This window comes from Ranitomeya variabilis, chromosome 2, assembly GCF_051348905.1.
Source record: "Ranitomeya variabilis isolate aRanVar5 chromosome 2, aRanVar5.hap1, whole genome shotgun sequence".
Taxonomy (NCBI): Eukaryota; Metazoa; Chordata; class Amphibia; order Anura; family Dendrobatidae; genus Ranitomeya; species Ranitomeya variabilis.
The window spans coordinates 510,538,614-510,555,048 of record NC_135233.1 but is presented as its reverse complement, the minus strand read 5'-3'; the positions used below and the strand labels follow the sequence as shown (position 1 = coordinate 510,555,048).

The window sequence follows — 16,435 nt, the reverse complement described above, 5'->3', positions numbered from 1 at the left end:
GTTCTGGGGGAACAAATTCTTCCCTTTCCTCCTGTTCAGGGTCAGTGTAACATGATAATTCTTCCTCCTCTGAACTGGATTCTATCTCCCATCATGGTCTTTTTTGCCTGGGAGCCAACTGGGGTGACTAATTTCATGATGGAATACTGAACCTCCTCTCTTATTATGGTCCTCATGTCGGTCATAAAGGAGGGATGTTCTTATTTAACCAACTTGACGCTCTGGGCATTGCTGCTTCCCATATGTGTCAGGTAGTTTATCACTACACACAGCACATCTCTTCCCTTTCTTTTAAGGTGCGGATGGTGTCATAGACCTTTTAGGGGCTTCTTTGTCCTACAAAGGAACAAAGGATCATACTACGTAATATATCCCAGATGGCGGTCAGTGTGACAGTCTGTGAGAAAAAACACCCACATAACTCACTTGTACCGGGGTTTCAGATCGACCAGTGGTTTGTCCTTCCATAGCTGGCTGTCTAGATGCACTGGAACCTCAGCTCCCCTCTGCAAATATTTTAAATAGTATTGGCTCATCTGTCTTCCATCTGAATCGTCAAAGAGCAGGAGGACTTTAATTTGGGATTCAGCGCCTTTTTTTGAAATCCTGGAAGTGCTGGAATGCGCGCCGGGTATTAGAGGCCTGTGCGTCAACCCCCCTGTAACCGGAAGTGCCGCTCAGTCTTCGGCGCACAGAGGAGCCGCGCACAGGGATAAGCAGCGTCATCCGTGAGCAGGTATGGGGGGGGGGGGATATGAGCCATGCATACGGGGGGGGGGGGGGGGGGGGGGAATATGAGCCATGCATACGGGGGGGGGGGATATGAGCCATGCATACAGGGGGGGAATATGAGCCATGCATACAGGAGGGGGGATATGAGCCATGCATACAGGAGGGGGGATATGAGCCATGCATACAGGAGGGGGGGGGGGGGTCATTATACAGTATTGAGCATCATGTGGGATCATTATACAGTATGGAAAACTGTGTGTGGCCATTATACAGTATGGAGCATCATGTGTGGCCAAAGGCCATTATACAGTATGCATCATGTGTGGCCGTTATACAGTATGGAGCATCATGTGTGGCCATTATACAGTATTGAACATCATGTGGGATCATTATACAGTATGGAGAACTGTGTGTGGCCGTTATACAGTATGTGGAGCACTGTGTGGCCATTATACAGTATGGAGCACTGTGTGGCCATTATACACTATGGAGCATCATGTGTGGCCATTATACAGTATTGAACATCATGTGTGGCCACTATACAGTATGGAGAACTCTGTGTGGCCATTATACACTATGGAGCATCATGTGTGGCCATTATACAGTATTAAACATCATGTGTGGTGGCCGTTATACAGTATTGAGCATCATGTGTGGCCATTATACAGTATGGAGCACTGTGTGGCTATATTTTTTTTGTTTATAATTATTGTATATAAAACAGTGTGATCAGCAGTGCTAAATGGCTGTGGTTGGGACGTGGATATGGGTGTGACTAGTTGTGAAATGGGTGTGGTTAGGTGTGGCCTAAAATTTGCCGCGGCGCATTACGCGCACCGCAAACTTTATACCTCCTTCCCTTCAAAAGTTGGGAGGTATGGTACCGCATTTGCCAGATCATCCCATCCCGCAAATCCCATAGGAATGAATGAGGCCGAACGCAGTGTTGCCGTAAGTGATCCGTTACGTGGCACATACAGAAAAACTGCCGGATCTGCTGCAAAAGGCGACTTTCACATCAGCGATTCTTGCCAAAGTCACTGCCAATAGTGTCATACTCCCCAAAGGGAGAGGCAGCACTAAAAGTGCCTAGGGCAGCAGAGACTCTAAATACGGCCCTGAGTGTGGGAAAATGCCAGTTCATTTTCCCATACCCCAGAGGTCATTCCAGTTAAGGCTGTGAGGCAGTGCAGCATCAGTGACGGCGCCGCTAATCACTGAACCTGCCGCTCGCAGCCGTGCTGAACTGGCATGACCTCTGGAGCATGGAAAAATGAACTGGCCTAAGCCACGTGGGGGGGGCTACATTCATGGCCCCTACCTAGTCTTTTAATATCAGCCCGCAGCTGTCTGAATAGCCTTTTCTGGTTATTAATACTGGGGGAACCCCACATCATTTTTGGGGGTCCCCCATTTTAATAGCCAGTAAAGGCTAAGTATACAGCTGTGAGCTGATATTAACCCCTTCATGACCCAGCCTATTTTGACCTTAATGACCTGGCCGTTTTTTTGCAATTCTGACCAGTGTCCCTTTATGAAGTAATAACTCAGGAATGCTTCAACGGATCCTAGCGGTTCTGAGACTATTTTTTTCGTGACATATTGGGCTTCATGTTAGTGGTAAATTTAGGTCAATAATTTTTGCGTATATTTGTGAAAAAATGGAAATTTGTCAAATTTTGAAAATGTTGCAATTTTCAAATTTTGAATTTTTATTCTGTTAAACGAGAGAGTTATGTGACACAAAATAGTTAATACATAACATTACCCACATGTCTACTTTACATCAGCACAATTTTGGAAACCAATTTTTTTTTTGCTAGGAAGTTATAAGGGTTCAAATTTGACTAGCGATTTACAAAACCATTTTTTTTTTTTTTTTTTTTTTTTTTTTTTTAGGGACCACCTCACATTTGAAGTCAATTTGAGGGGTCTATATGGCTGAAAATACCCAAAAGTGACACCATTCTAAAAACTACACCCCTCAAGGTGCTCAAAACCACATTCAAGAAGTTTATTAACCCTTCAGGTGCTTCACAGCAGCAGAAGCAACATGGAAGGAAAAAATTAAGATTTAACTTTTTAGTCACAAAAATGATCTTTTAGCAACAATTTTTTTATATTCCCAAGTGTAAAAAGAGAATCTGGACCCCAAAACTTATTGTACAATTTGTCCTGAGTACACCGATACCCCATATGTGGGGGGGAACCACTGTTTGGGCGCACAGCAGGGCTTGGAAGGGAAGGAGCGCCATTTGACTTTTGACTGAAAAATTGGCTCCAATCGTTAGCGGACACCATGTCGCGTATGGAGAGCCCCTGTGTGCCTAAACATCGAAGCTCCCCCACGTCACCCCATTTTGGAAACTAGACCCCCCAAGGAACTTATCTAGAAGCACAGTGAGCACTTTAAACCCCAAGGTGCTTCACAAATTGATCCGTAAAAATGAAAAAGTACTTTTTTTCGCAAAACAAATTTTTTTAGCCTCAATTTCTTCATTTCCACATGGGCAACAGGATAGAATTGATCCTAAAATTTATTGGGCAATTTCTACTGAGTACACTGATACCTCATGTGTGGGGTAAACCACTGTTTGGGCACACAGCAGGGCTCGGAAGGGAAGGAGCACCATTTGACTTTTTGAATGAAAAATTAGCTCCAATTGTTAGCGGACACCATGTCGCGTTTAGAGAGCCTCTGTGTGCCTAAATATTGGCGCTCCCCCACATGTGACCCCATTTTGGAAACTAGACCTCCCATGGAACTAATCTAGATGTGCGGTGACCACTTTAAACCCCAAGTGCTTCACAGAAGTTTATAACGCAGAGCCGTGAAAATAAAAAAATCATTTTTCTTTCCTCAAAAATTAATTTTTAGCCCGCAGTTTTTTATTTTCACAAGAGTAACAAGAGAAATTGGACCCCAGAAGTTGTTGTCCAGTTTGTCCTGAGTACGCTGGTACCCCATATGTGGGGGTAAACCACTGTTTCGGCACACGTCGGGGCTTGGAAGGGAAGTAGTGACGTTTTGAAATGCAGACTTTGATGGAATGGTCTGCGGGCGTCACGTTGCGTTCGCAGAGCCCCTGATGTGCCTAAAGAGTAGAAACCACCACAAATGACCCCATTTTGTAAACTAGACCCCCCAAGGAACTTATCTAGATGTGTGGTGAGCACTTTGAACCCCCAAGTGCTTCACATAAATCTATAACGCAGAGCCATGAAAATAAAAAAATAATTTTTCAATCCTCAAAAATTATGTTTTAGCAAGCAATTTTTTATTTTCGCAAGGGTAACAGGAGAAATTGGACCCCAATAGTTGTTGTGCAGTTTGTCCTGAGTATGCTGGTACCCCATATGTGGGTGGCTCGGAAGGGAGGGAGCACCATTTGACTTTTTCAACGCAAGATTGGCTGGAATCAATGGTGGCGCCATGTTGCGTTTGGAGACCCCTGATGTGCCTAAACAGTGGAAACCCCTCAATTCCAACTCTAGCCATGACCCTAATCACAACCCTAACCCCAACACACCCCTAACCATAACCACAAGCCTAATCTTAACCCTATTTCTAACCCTAGCCCTAATTCCAACCCAACTCTAATTCCAACCCTAACCCTATGTGCCCACGTTGCGGATTCGTGAGATTTTTCCGCATCATTTTTGAAAAATCCGCAGGTAAAAGGCACTGCGTTTTACCTGCAGATTTACTGCTGATTTCCAGTGTTTTTTGTGCGGATTTCACCTGCGGATTCCGATTGAGGAACAGGTGTAAAACGCTACGGAATCCGCACAAAGAATTGACATGCTGCGGAAAATACAACGCAGCGTTTCTGCGCGGTATTTTCCGCACCATGGGCACAGCGGATTTGGTTTTCCATAGGTTTACATGGTACTGTAAACCTGATGGAAAACTGCTACGAATCCGCAGCGGCCAATCCGCTGCAGATCCACAGCCAAATCCGCACCGTGTGCACATGATTGTCATGATTAAGGGAGCTTAGTCTCCAGAAACGCTTTGAGAGTCTTACCCATATGGTTCGTGCTGAAGTCTGTTTCCTCTATGCTTAAAAGTTTGTGAATAAAGAAAACTCTTTTTAACGGATTTGGTGAAGCTGGACATTCTTTTCTTTTTTTTGGACCGTGTGCACATAGCCTAATTCTAACCGTAATTCTAACCCTATCCCTAGCCCTAACCCTAGTGTAAAAATAAAAGTAAATATATTTTCCTCATTTTATTATTGTCCCTACCTATGGGGGTGATAAAGGGGGGGGTTCATTTACTATTTTTTTTATTTTGATCACTGTGACACAGTATCACAGGTTTTATCAGAGTGATCAAAATGTACCTGGAACGAATATGCCGGCCGGCCGATTCGGCGGGCGCACTGCGCATGCGCCCACCATTTTGGAAGATGGTGGCACCCATGGAGAAGACGGATGGACACCGGGAGGCTCGGTAAGTATGAGGGGGTGAGATCGGAGCACGAGGGGAGCGGACAGAAGGATGGGGGGGGAGCGGACAGGAGCGGACCACAGTACGGGACAGAACGGAGGACTGGGGAGGAGATCGGTGGCGGGGGGCAGATCAGGGTTTCCAGCCATGGCCGATGATATTGCAGCATCGGCCATGGCTGGATTGTAATATTTCACCACTTTTCATAGGTGAAATATTACAAATTGCTTTGATTGAAAGTGAAACAGCCAATCAGAGCGATCGTAGCCACGATTGGGGGGGGGCGGATGCAAAGCCATCCCCCCGTGGCTGAAGTACCACTCCCCCCGCCACTGCAGATCGGGTGAAATTGGAGTTAACCCTTTCACCCAATCTGTAGGGACGCGATCCCTTCATGACGCCACATAGGCGTCACAGGTCGGGAAGGGGTTAATAGCCTGGGATTCTCCATGTTTTTTACCCCCCTCCCAGGCAATAAACATCTGCCCCCCCCCCCCAGTCACAGCCTTTCAAAATTGTGCGGGAGCCCACACCATTTTTTCCAATTAATAAAAGTCCAGTAATTTGCATCTGCACTAATTGTATGTGTCACTGACATCTACAGTGCCCTGCGAAAGTATTCGGCCCCCTGGAACTTTTCAACCTTTTCCCACATATCATGCTTCACACAAAGATACCAAACGTAAATTGTTGGTGAAGAATCAACAAGTGGAACACAATTGTGAAGTTGAACGAAATTTATTGGTTATTTTAAATTTGTGTGGAAATTCAAAAACTGAAAAGTGGGGCGTGCAATACAGGCACTGTATATATCTACCTATTCTAAATATATTTACTGTATGTAATCGATCTCTTCTATCCTGTTGGCTCCTGCAGTGATTTTACAGAAGTCGGCAGATGAATTATTGGCTTTTCTTCTGTGAGTGAGTGAGTGAGATATGTTACTGACATGTTAGATTATACTCACCCAGGGGCGGTCCCGGTCCAATGGGCGTCGCAGTCCGACTCCTCCCATCTCATATGATGACGTCCTTTTTTGTCATGTCTGGGCCTCTCTGACATTTCACGGCCCCTGCACACTGCAGTACTTTGCTCTGCCCTCTGCAGTACTTTGCTCTGCCCTCAACAGGTCAGACAAAGTACCACTGTGCCAGGGCAGGAAGACAAGAACAGGACGTCATCGTAAGAAGCAAGGAGGCGCCGGATCCAGACGGCAGCGGGACCGCCCCTGGGTGAGTATAATCTAACCTCTTTTTCTCATCTTTCAGGATACATCGGGGGCTTTTCTACAGCATTACAGAATGCTATAGATAAGCCCCTGATGCTGGTGGGCTTAGCTCATATACAATTTTTGGGGTGAGTTTCACTTTAAGAGACCACCACATCAAAACTGTCATGGGCAGCCCAATCTCTAGACCTGAACCCCATTGAAAACCTCTGGAATGTAATCAAGAGGATGATGGATAGTCACAAGACATCAAACAAAGAACGGCTTACATTTTTGCCCCAGAAGCAGTGTGTAAGACTGGTGGAAAGCATGCCAAGACGCATGAAAGCTGTGATTAAAAATCATGGTTATTCCACAAAATATTGATTCCTGAACTCTTCCTGAGTTAAAACATTAGTATTGTTGTTTGTAAATGACTATGAACTCGTTTTCTTTGCATTATTTGAGGTATGAAAGCACTGCTCTTATAATTTTGACCATTTTTCTGTCAGAAAAAAAAAAATTACAGATTTTACTGCTTGGCAATTCAGAGACATGTCAGAAGTTCATAGAATAAAGGAACAATTTACATTTTACTCAAAAATATACCTATAAAGAGAAAAATCAGACAAACTGAACATTTTGCAATGGTCTCTTAAGTGTTGGTGTGTGTGTGTGTGTGTGTGTGTGTGTGTGTGTGTGTGTGTGTGTGTGTGTGTGTGTGTGTGTGTGTGTGTGTGTGTGTATATATATATATTTTAACCTGTCAGTGTGATTTTACTGTACACCGCACATAAATTACAGTCTTTTCAAAGGACACCAGCATGTAAAAAACAGAAAGCACTAGCATGGTGCGGGTGCTGTGCATTTTTTCTCTCGCACCCATTGACTTGCATTGGCAAGTCTCATCCGAGATATGCAGCATGTTGCAATTTTTTTCTCAGTCCGATTTCAGCTGAGAAAAAAAAAAGTCATAGATGAGATGTCACCCACTGAATAACATTGGTCAGAGTGCAATCCGATTTTTTCTCAGATTGCGCTCATCGGTTTTTCTCGCAAATGAGTATGAGCCCTTAGGATTGCGCCACCATAGCTGTAATCAGGGTAAGGCTGCTTTCACACATCAGGTTTTTTGTTTCAGGCGAATTCCGGCTCTCCCGCCAAAAAACGGAACTGAAAACCGGAGAAAACGGATCCGGCTTTCCCCCCCGTCGAAGGGTATTGGCACCGGATGGCCCAGCGTTCCTTCCGGTGTGATGCCGGTTCCGGCGTCGACTCGATTCCGGCGTCTGGAAAAAACGTCTACTGTAACGTTTTTTTGTCTCCGGCGAAAAGTCGGATCCGGCGGCCGTTTCCGGCTTTTTACACTGAGCATGCTCAAAAACCTAAGGTCAGCCCCCTGGACTACATATAAAGCAGGGCCATGAGGCCTTCATCCATTTCCAGCCGAAAAGCAGAAGAGCCAACACCCTGCCAAGACCGAAGGAGCCAGAGAGCCTGCCAGAGAGCCGGGAGCCTGCCAGAGAGCCTGAGGCCTTCAGTCACGTCTTCGGGGAGCCCTCCTCCTAGTCGTCAACGCACAGAGGTAAATATGAACATAAGTTCGTGTGTGTGTGTGTGTGTGTGTGTGTGTGTGTGTGTGTGTGTGTGTGTGTGTGTGTGTGTGTGTGTGTGTGTGTGTGTTTTTTATCTTTCATTGTAGGAAGCTGATGAAGCTGACTCCCCAGTAGAAGAGGTGCTCCCCGAAGAAGAGGGAAGGGGTGGAGAAACACACGGAGAGGGCTCACAATTGGTATGTATCTGTCATGTATTGCGGAAACACACCCTACACTACACCCAAAACATAACACGAGATACTTACAACAAAACACAGACACTGATACTTTCAAACCTCACACAAAACTTATTATAGATATCACATGGCAAACAACACATAGAATGGCTACCAACAAGCGCATAATTTTTTTCATTTTTCTTCTAGAGTTCGGAATCTGGTGCCCAAGCAAGAGGTCCTTCCAGTGGCTCCCAGGGTCGTCGGCGTGAATCTTGTGGCGGCCATCGCCGTGTAGGTTTTTTGTTTTATTTTTTGGGGGGAGGTTAGCGCTGTTTCAAATTTGGTGTTAATTTTTTTTTTCCCTCTTTTCAAAACAGGTTTCACGGCATGCTTCAGATTCTGACGGTGAGGAGGTCGGGCTTAATATTGACCTCATCGATCTTGTACGAGACAGGGAGCCGCTGTGGAACATGGCTGACCGCCGCCATGCTGATCTCTCAGTGACCCGTCGACTCTGGGAGCAAATCTGCCGCAAACTGATACCGAGGTGGGAGGACCTTGATGTTCAGGCCCAGATTCAAGAACGTAAGTATGCTCAGTTCAGTTTTGGTGATGCATTTTAAAAGGTTGTTTCTAACCACGATGTCTTTCTCCTTTTTTAACAGGTGAGCAGATTGTGAAAAGGTGGCGGTCGATCAGGGATCACTTTAAGAAGCAGTTCAACAAAGAGATGCGGGCCCCGAGTGGATCAGGAGGACGCAGGAGCACGTACAAATATGCAAGGGCCCTGTCGTTCCTCAGGTCAACGATGGTCACCCGAAGGTAAATATTACCCACCACATGCACTAATGTTTTACGTATCTAAACCTCTTTTGCTCTTTCAGCCAGGGCTATGCAATGACAGTATATTAAGTTTGTTTTTCTCTTTTTTTTCCACAGTACCGTCGGGAGCCTGCAGCACAGTTGAACCCTTCTGGGGCGATCCCTCAGGAGGCCGCCACCGAGGGACACTTGGACAGTGAGGAACCCTCTGCACCTTCCCCTTCTCCTGATCCCTCTTTCCTATCCACGAGCGCTGGAGCATCCTGGCCGGTTCCATTGCATGTAGCTGCTGGTGAGGACATAGCGTTTCCTGTACCCCACCCCTCTGCTGCAGCCACCTCTTGTACACCTGTAGCATTGGGGCGGTTTCGCCAGAGGGGTCAGGTACATAGTTATGCTCCCGAGTTCTTGCACCTGAACGCATCGTTCCAGAACTGTCTGAAAGTTTTGTCTGAGGAAATGGTTGCAGGTTTCAGTTTCATAAATAAAAGTATGCTCGAGATGCATACACTTCTGGTAACGATGTGTTCAGAGGCAAGACAGTCACCGAACAACACTTTTTTTCAGTCGGTGCTTGAGCAAATGGAGACGCTATCTACTTCTCAGCAGATGCAAGTAATGGAATCCTGCCAATCTACTCTAGCGCTCATTGCCTCTAGAGCAGATAGTCTTTCCAACCATCCTCCAACCGCCCCCCCTTCCTCCACTGTCCATCACTACAGCCAGTACCATCCTCCTGACCCGTACTGCCAAACTGACCGTGCCCCATCCCGCCCACCTCCCCATCATCCACATCGTGCCCCGTCCCAACAGCCACACTACCAGTCCCGTGCCCCTTCCCACCATCCACACTACCAGCCTCCCGCCCGTGCCCCTTCCCACCCATATGATGATCCAGACCCCTACAACTTTCCATCTACTTCATCCTCGCCTCCTCTCCCTGCCCACTTCCAACAGCCTCTATCACCCTCTTCCCAAACATCTTCTCCACACATCACTCCTCCTGTCTCCCAATCCTCACAACACATTACCTATACCCCTTCATCCTACCAAATTCCAAACCCCAATCCCACTTTCTTGTCCACCCACTCAATAGCTTTCTCCACTCCTTCACCCCTAACTATAGAACATTCCTCACCACCACCACATTCCTCTCTCCACACTCCCACTGTCGAAGTGTCCCCATCCGACAGTATCTCCACCCCGACTTATGAAAACCTTTAGTTAACTGTATGTTTTTTGGGTTGTTTAATTATGTTAATAAAACTTTTTGGTTGAAAACGCTCTTGTATTTATTCATTAGGGACAAATAACACTTTGGGTAAACAAGGTTTATTGGTAACAGCTAAAGTACTTTGGGTACAACCCAAACAGATGCACATCTTGGTTAAAAACTAAAATCAAACAGGTACCCAACATTGCTAGAAGGTAAACCCAAACAGGTACGCAAAAGGTAAAAAACAAACAGGTACACAATATGGGTAAAAGGTAAAAACCAAACTGGTACACAACATGGGTAAAGGTTACAGTTATTACTAGGTACATACAACGTGTTTAAACTCTCATCCTGCCAGTGTATTCTTCCTTGGGGTGAAATAAAATATTCTGCAAAGTGATTCCGTATTCTGGAAACTATAATCCGCCAAGGTGGTTTCGGAAGAGTGGTCCTCAATGGAAAGCTGTTCCTTGGATATAACATAATTGTGTAGGACAACACACGCTTTCACCACCTCATCCACAGTGTCTGTCTTCAAGTTAATGGATGTCAGGAGAACTCTCCATTTGGCGGTTAGAATCCCAAACGCACACTCCACCATTCTCCGTGCACATGTGAGTCTGTAATTGAAAATTCTTTTAGTATTGGTTAAACCACGGCTGGAGTAGGGTTTCAAAAGGTGCTCGGAAAGCTGAAAAGCTTCATCTCCAACACAAACAAATGGCATTGGTGGCTCAGAGGTTTGAGGCAGTGGTCTAGGGGGGGGGGGGGGGAATTGAAAGATTTGTCCATACAAATGCCGTCCCATAGAAGACAGTTTGAAAACTTGCGAATCATTAGAACGGCCATACGCCCCAATGTCCACCGCTACAATTTTGTAATCCGCATCAGCGATGGCCATCAGCACTATGGAAAAGTACTTCTTGTAGTTGAAATACTGAGATCCAGAACCTGCCGGTTTCACGATACGGATGTGTTTCCCATCCACCGCGCCCAAGCAATTGGGAAACTGGCACACTTCCAGGAATCTGTCAGCTACTTCCAACCATGTCTGCATTGTGGGATGTGGAATGAATTTGTCGTGCAGAGAGTCCCACACAGCACGGCAAGTGTGCCTCACTATTCCAGATATGGTTGAAATGCCCAGTCTGAACTGAAAATGTAGTGAAGACAGGGATTCACCAGTTGCTAGGAATCTGTGGACAAAAGCAAGGCAGAAATTAGTGCAAATTCAAAATATCAACGAAAGTGCACTACAAGAGTTGATTCAAAAAGAATGCTTACCGAAGAGTGACCATCAGACGCTCAGCCGGGGTTATGGAGAATCGGCAATAGTTATCACTCCTCCTTATCAGATGTTCAACCCCCTCCTCCAATACATCAAAGTTCTCCACTTTCATCCGCACATAGCTGAAAAACTTGTCAGGGTCACCTTGAAGCTCCATATACAAAGTGGAAAAGACTCCCCGGGTCATTCTCTGTGCCGTGATGGGGTGGATCCACAAACGGCGTTGGCGCAGACGCATGACACGCGGTCTCTCTCGCTCCTTCTCAAGAACAATTGCTTTCAATCGCTTCGCCTCTGTGATGAAATCCACGTTGTTCTGCAGAATCTTTGCAATAATGCCGTCCATCTTGCTCTGTATCTTGCTCCTCTCCAACCCGTCACAGATGTAAGGAACACTGTATATATAGTTTTCAGCGGGCCAATCACCGGTTTTAGCCTTTTAGGGGGCGTTTTTAAATGCCGGATCCGTCAAAAAACGGAAAGGAAACCAGATGAGACGGACCCGGTTTTTCGCCGGATCCGGTTTCCGGATCCGGGGAAAAACTGGATCCGTCTCATCCGGTTGTCGTCCAATTTCCAGAAAAAAAACCGGATCCGGTGATGCGGTGCGACGCCGGAACCGGCATCCGGCAAAAAAAAACCTGATGTGTGAAAGCAGCCTTACATGGTTAGAGGCCACACAGAAGTTACCCGGACCCCCAGCTACGCCTCCAATAACCTGTCGTCTCCTCCCTCTGGGCTGCATTGTCTATAGCTGGCTGCAGAAGGAGCTGACGGAGAAGCCATCAGTGAGCTCTGACAGGACAGGATCTCTCAGCTGAACTATCACCACACCATAATAGAATGTGCCGGGAAACAGAAGGTGCAAAATGTTACAATTATTTCAACTCCAAACACATTAAAAAAAAAAAAAAAAAAAATAGTCACACTCAGCTTTTCCCGTAATGGATGACAACAGAGAACAATGGCTCACTGAGCGCACTAATGACTGCCAGGAGAGGACACACGGCTCCTGTGCATGGAGGAGGCAGTGGAGTACAGAGGCGGCTCTCCTAGTTACGGCGTCCTGTGACCCACACATACCAGCACACAGCGGGCACCACAGCGCCACACACAAGCCACTTACTAGCGTGCAAAGTGCCAGCACCTGCGAGCAGACCGGAAGTCACTGCTAACGACGCCTGCGCTCACTCTTATTAATCCCCCACACAACGAAGCTCAAGCCCTACAGTTCCGCCGAACAACGTTGAGCGTTATCCATTGCCTTTCCTATTCCTAACTATTATTTCCCGGCAGACGCTCCCTGCTGCAGGTACGGGCGGGCGCGGAACCCGGGCGGCAGCCTGCTATACCGAACTCTACATCATAAATACCCCCCGGAGAAGGACGAGAGGAGGCCACGCCCAGTGACACGTCACGGCGGCTGCTGACTGGAGGCCGCGCCGGTAACGTCTGCGGGCGCCGGATTTGAATAATCGAGAGGCGGCAATAAGGGAGGACTTGTACCGGTATGTGCGGGTCATACCGTGCCCTGGGAGCGGGCGAGAGGGGCAGCACTCGGCGGAGGAGCTGTGTGTGTACGCACACGCACACATACACACACACACACACACACGCACACACAGCTCCTCCGCCGAGTGCTGCATATATATATATATATATATATATATATATATATATATATATACATACACACGGCTGTGTACATAGCAGTATATTGTGTGTATATATAGGAACGGCTGTGTACATAGCTGTATAGTGCGTGTATATAGGAATAGCAGTGTACATAGCTGTATAGTCTGTGAGAATACATACAGGAACGGCTGTGTACAATGTGTGTGTGTGTGTGTGTGTGTGTGTGTGTGTGTGTGTATGTATGTATGTATATATATATATATATATATATATATATATATATATATATATATATATATATATAGGAACGGCTGTGTACATAGCTGTATACTGTGTATATATAGGAACGGCTGTGTACATAGGTGTATAGTGTGTGTGTTTATAGCTGTATAGTGTGTGTGTATATAGGAATAGCAGTGTACATAGCTGTATAGTGTGTGTGTGTATACATACAGGAACGGCTGTGTACATAGGTGTACAGTGTGTGTGTATAGGAACGGCGGTGTACATAGGTGTATAGTGTGTGTATATATAGGAACGGCTGTGTACATAGCTGTATAGTGTGTGTATATAGGAATAGCAGTGTACATAGCTGTGTGTGTGTGTGTATACATACAGAAACGGCTGTGTACATAGGTGTATAGTGTGTGTGTGTATATAGGAACGGCGGTGTACGTAAGTTTAAAGCGTGTGTATATATAGGAACGGCTGTGTACATAGCTGTATAGTGTGTGTGTATATAGGAATAGCAGTGTACATAGCTGTATAGTGTGTGTGTGTGTGTGTGTGTGTGTATATACATACAGGAACGGCTGTGTACATAGGTGTATAGTGTGTGTGTGTGTGTATATATATAGGAACGGCTGTGTACATAGGTGTATAGTGTGTGTGTGTGTGTATATATATAGGAACGGCTGTGTACATAGGTGTATAGTGTGTGTGTGTGTGTGTGTGTGTGTATATATAGGAACGGCTGTGTACGTAAGTGTAAAGCGTGTGTATATAGGTGTATAGTGTGTGTGTGTGTGTGTGTGTGTGTGTGAGTATGTATATGTTTGTATATATATATATATATATATATATATATATATATATATATATATACGGCTGTGTACATAGGTGTGTGTGTATATATAGGAACGGCTGTGTACATAGCTGTATATTGTGTGTATATTGGAACGGCTGTGTACATAGCTGTATAGTGTGTGTGTGTGTGTATGTATATATATATTTGTGTGCAGAATTATTAGGCAAGTTGTATTTTAGAGGATTATTTTATTATTGATCAACAACTGTTCTCAGTAAACTCAAAAGACTCATAAATATCAAACACAAAAACAAAGAGAAGAAATGTGGCACTCACCCAGTTTCTTCAGCTAAATACGTGTCCTTTATTTGGCACTTAAGTGTTAACAATCATTTTTCGGCTTCCACAAGAGTGAATGAGGGAGCGGGGAGTGAAGAGACGGGAGGACGGCCGTTTCGCGCACTAGCGCTTCTACGGGTCCATGTGAACTGCTATAGTGATGTCACTTCCTTATAAAGGGATAAAATCACTATAGACACAAAACAATTTACTATACCAAGTATTTAAAAACAAATATTGTGTAACAAACTGGATGCATATCACAAGCGAATTAAATGAAAATTGCCATTTTATCATTCAAGCCCATCGGACCTTGGGCATTGGTTCTTAGAATCCACTTAGCTTCACGTTGTAGAAGTAGTTTATTATGATTACCACCTTGTGGTGGAAAATTATCCATTTCTAAGCCAGCAAATCGTAACAGGTTGGGATCGCTGCAGTGTTTCTCCTGCATATGTTTAACAAAACGTACGCGCCCTTTACCTGATGACACTGAATTATAGTGTTCATTGTTATTGTCATTGTTCATAGTGTATATTGTTTTAATTTGCTTGTGATATGCACAGGAACGGCTGTTTACATAGGTGTATAGTGTGTGTACGTATATACATACAGGAATGGCTGTGTACAGTACATAGGTGCATAGCAATGTTTGTGTGTGTTTGTATACTGTACATAGTTTATATTACACTGCTCAAAAAATTAAAATAAAGGGAACACTTAAACAACAGAATATAACTCCAAGTAAATCAAACTTCTTTTGTGAAATCAAACTGTCCACTTAGTAAGCAACACTGTTTAACAATTTCACAAGCTGTTGTGCAAATGGAATAGACAACAAATGGAAATTATTGGCAATTACCAAGACACACTCAATAAAGGAGTGTTTCTGCAGGTGGGGACCACAGACCACATCTCAGTACCAATGCTTTCTGGCTGATGTTTTGGTCACTTTTAAATGTTGGTTGTGCTTTCACACTCGTGGTAGCATGAGACGGACTCTACAACCCACACAAGTGGCTCAGGTAGTGCAGCCCATCCAGGATGGCACATCAATGCGAGTTGTGGCAAGAAGTTTTGCTGTGTCTGTCAGCGTAGTGTCCAGAGGCTGGAGGCGCTACCAGGAGACGGGCCAGTACACCAGGAGACGTGGAGGGGGCCGTAGGAGGGCAACAACCCTTCAGCAGGACCGCTACCTCAGCCTCTGTGCAAGGAGGAACCGGAGCATTGCCAGAGACCTGCAAAATGACCTCCAGCAGGCCACAAATGTGCATGTGTCTGCACAAACGGTTAGAAACCGACTCCATGAGGATGGTCTGAGTGCCCGACGTCCACAGATGGGGGTTGTGCTCACAGCCCAACACCGTGCAGGATGCTTGGCATTTGCCACAGAACACCAGGATTGGCAAATTCGCCACTGGCGCCCTGTGCTTTTCACAGATGAAAGCAGGTTCACACTGAGCACATGTGATGGACGTGACAGAGTCTGGAGACACTGTGGAGAGCGATCTGCTGCCTGCAACATCCTTTAGCATGACCGGTTTGGCAGTGGGTCAGTAATGGTGTGGGGTGTCATTTCTTTGGAGGGTCGCACAGCCCTCCATGTGCTCGCCAGAGGTAGCCTGACTGCCAGTAGGTGCCGAGATGAGATCCTCAGACCCCTTGTGAGACCATATGCTGGTGCGGTTGGCCCTGGGTTCCTCCTAATGCAGGACAATGCCAGACCTTAGGGTATGTGTCCACGTTCAGGATTGCTTCAGGATTTGGTCAGGATTTTATGCAGGTAAAATCCTGACCAGATCTGCACCTGAGGTCACTGGCAGGTCACCTGCGTTGTCCTTGAGTTTTTTCTGCAATGTAAGGACATGCTGCGTTCTTAAAAGACACGCCACATGTGAGTTTTCGCGGGTGTGCCGCATGCGTCTTTTACTGCATAGTGGAG

The 16,435-nt window shown here is 45.7% G+C and overlaps 2 protein-coding genes across 3 annotated transcripts in view; one reads left to right on the top strand and one right to left on the bottom strand.

Moving 5' to 3' along the window:
• Nucleotides 1–16,435, bottom strand: part of METTL15 (methyltransferase 15, mitochondrial 12S rRNA N4-cytidine) — a 611,732-nt gene that overhangs the window by 594,790 nt on the left and 507 nt on the right. The window contains exon 1 of one of the 2 annotated variants that reach the window (XM_077288049.1): nucleotides 12,619–12,728. The exons of the other annotated variant lie outside the window; for it this stretch is intronic. The gene's annotated coding sequence lies outside the window, so the exon portion shown is untranslated. Of the gene's footprint in view, nucleotides 1–12,618; nucleotides 12,729–16,435 lie in introns of those variants that run through there. 2 annotated transcript variants of the gene reach the window in all.
• KIF18A (kinesin family member 18A) overlaps nucleotides 12,862–16,435 on the top strand; it is a 174,212-nt gene continuing 170,638 nt past the window's right edge. The window contains exon 1 of the mRNA XM_077288046.1: nucleotides 12,862–13,000. The gene's annotated coding sequence lies outside the window, so the exon portion shown is untranslated. The remainder of the gene's footprint in view (nucleotides 13,001–16,435) is intronic.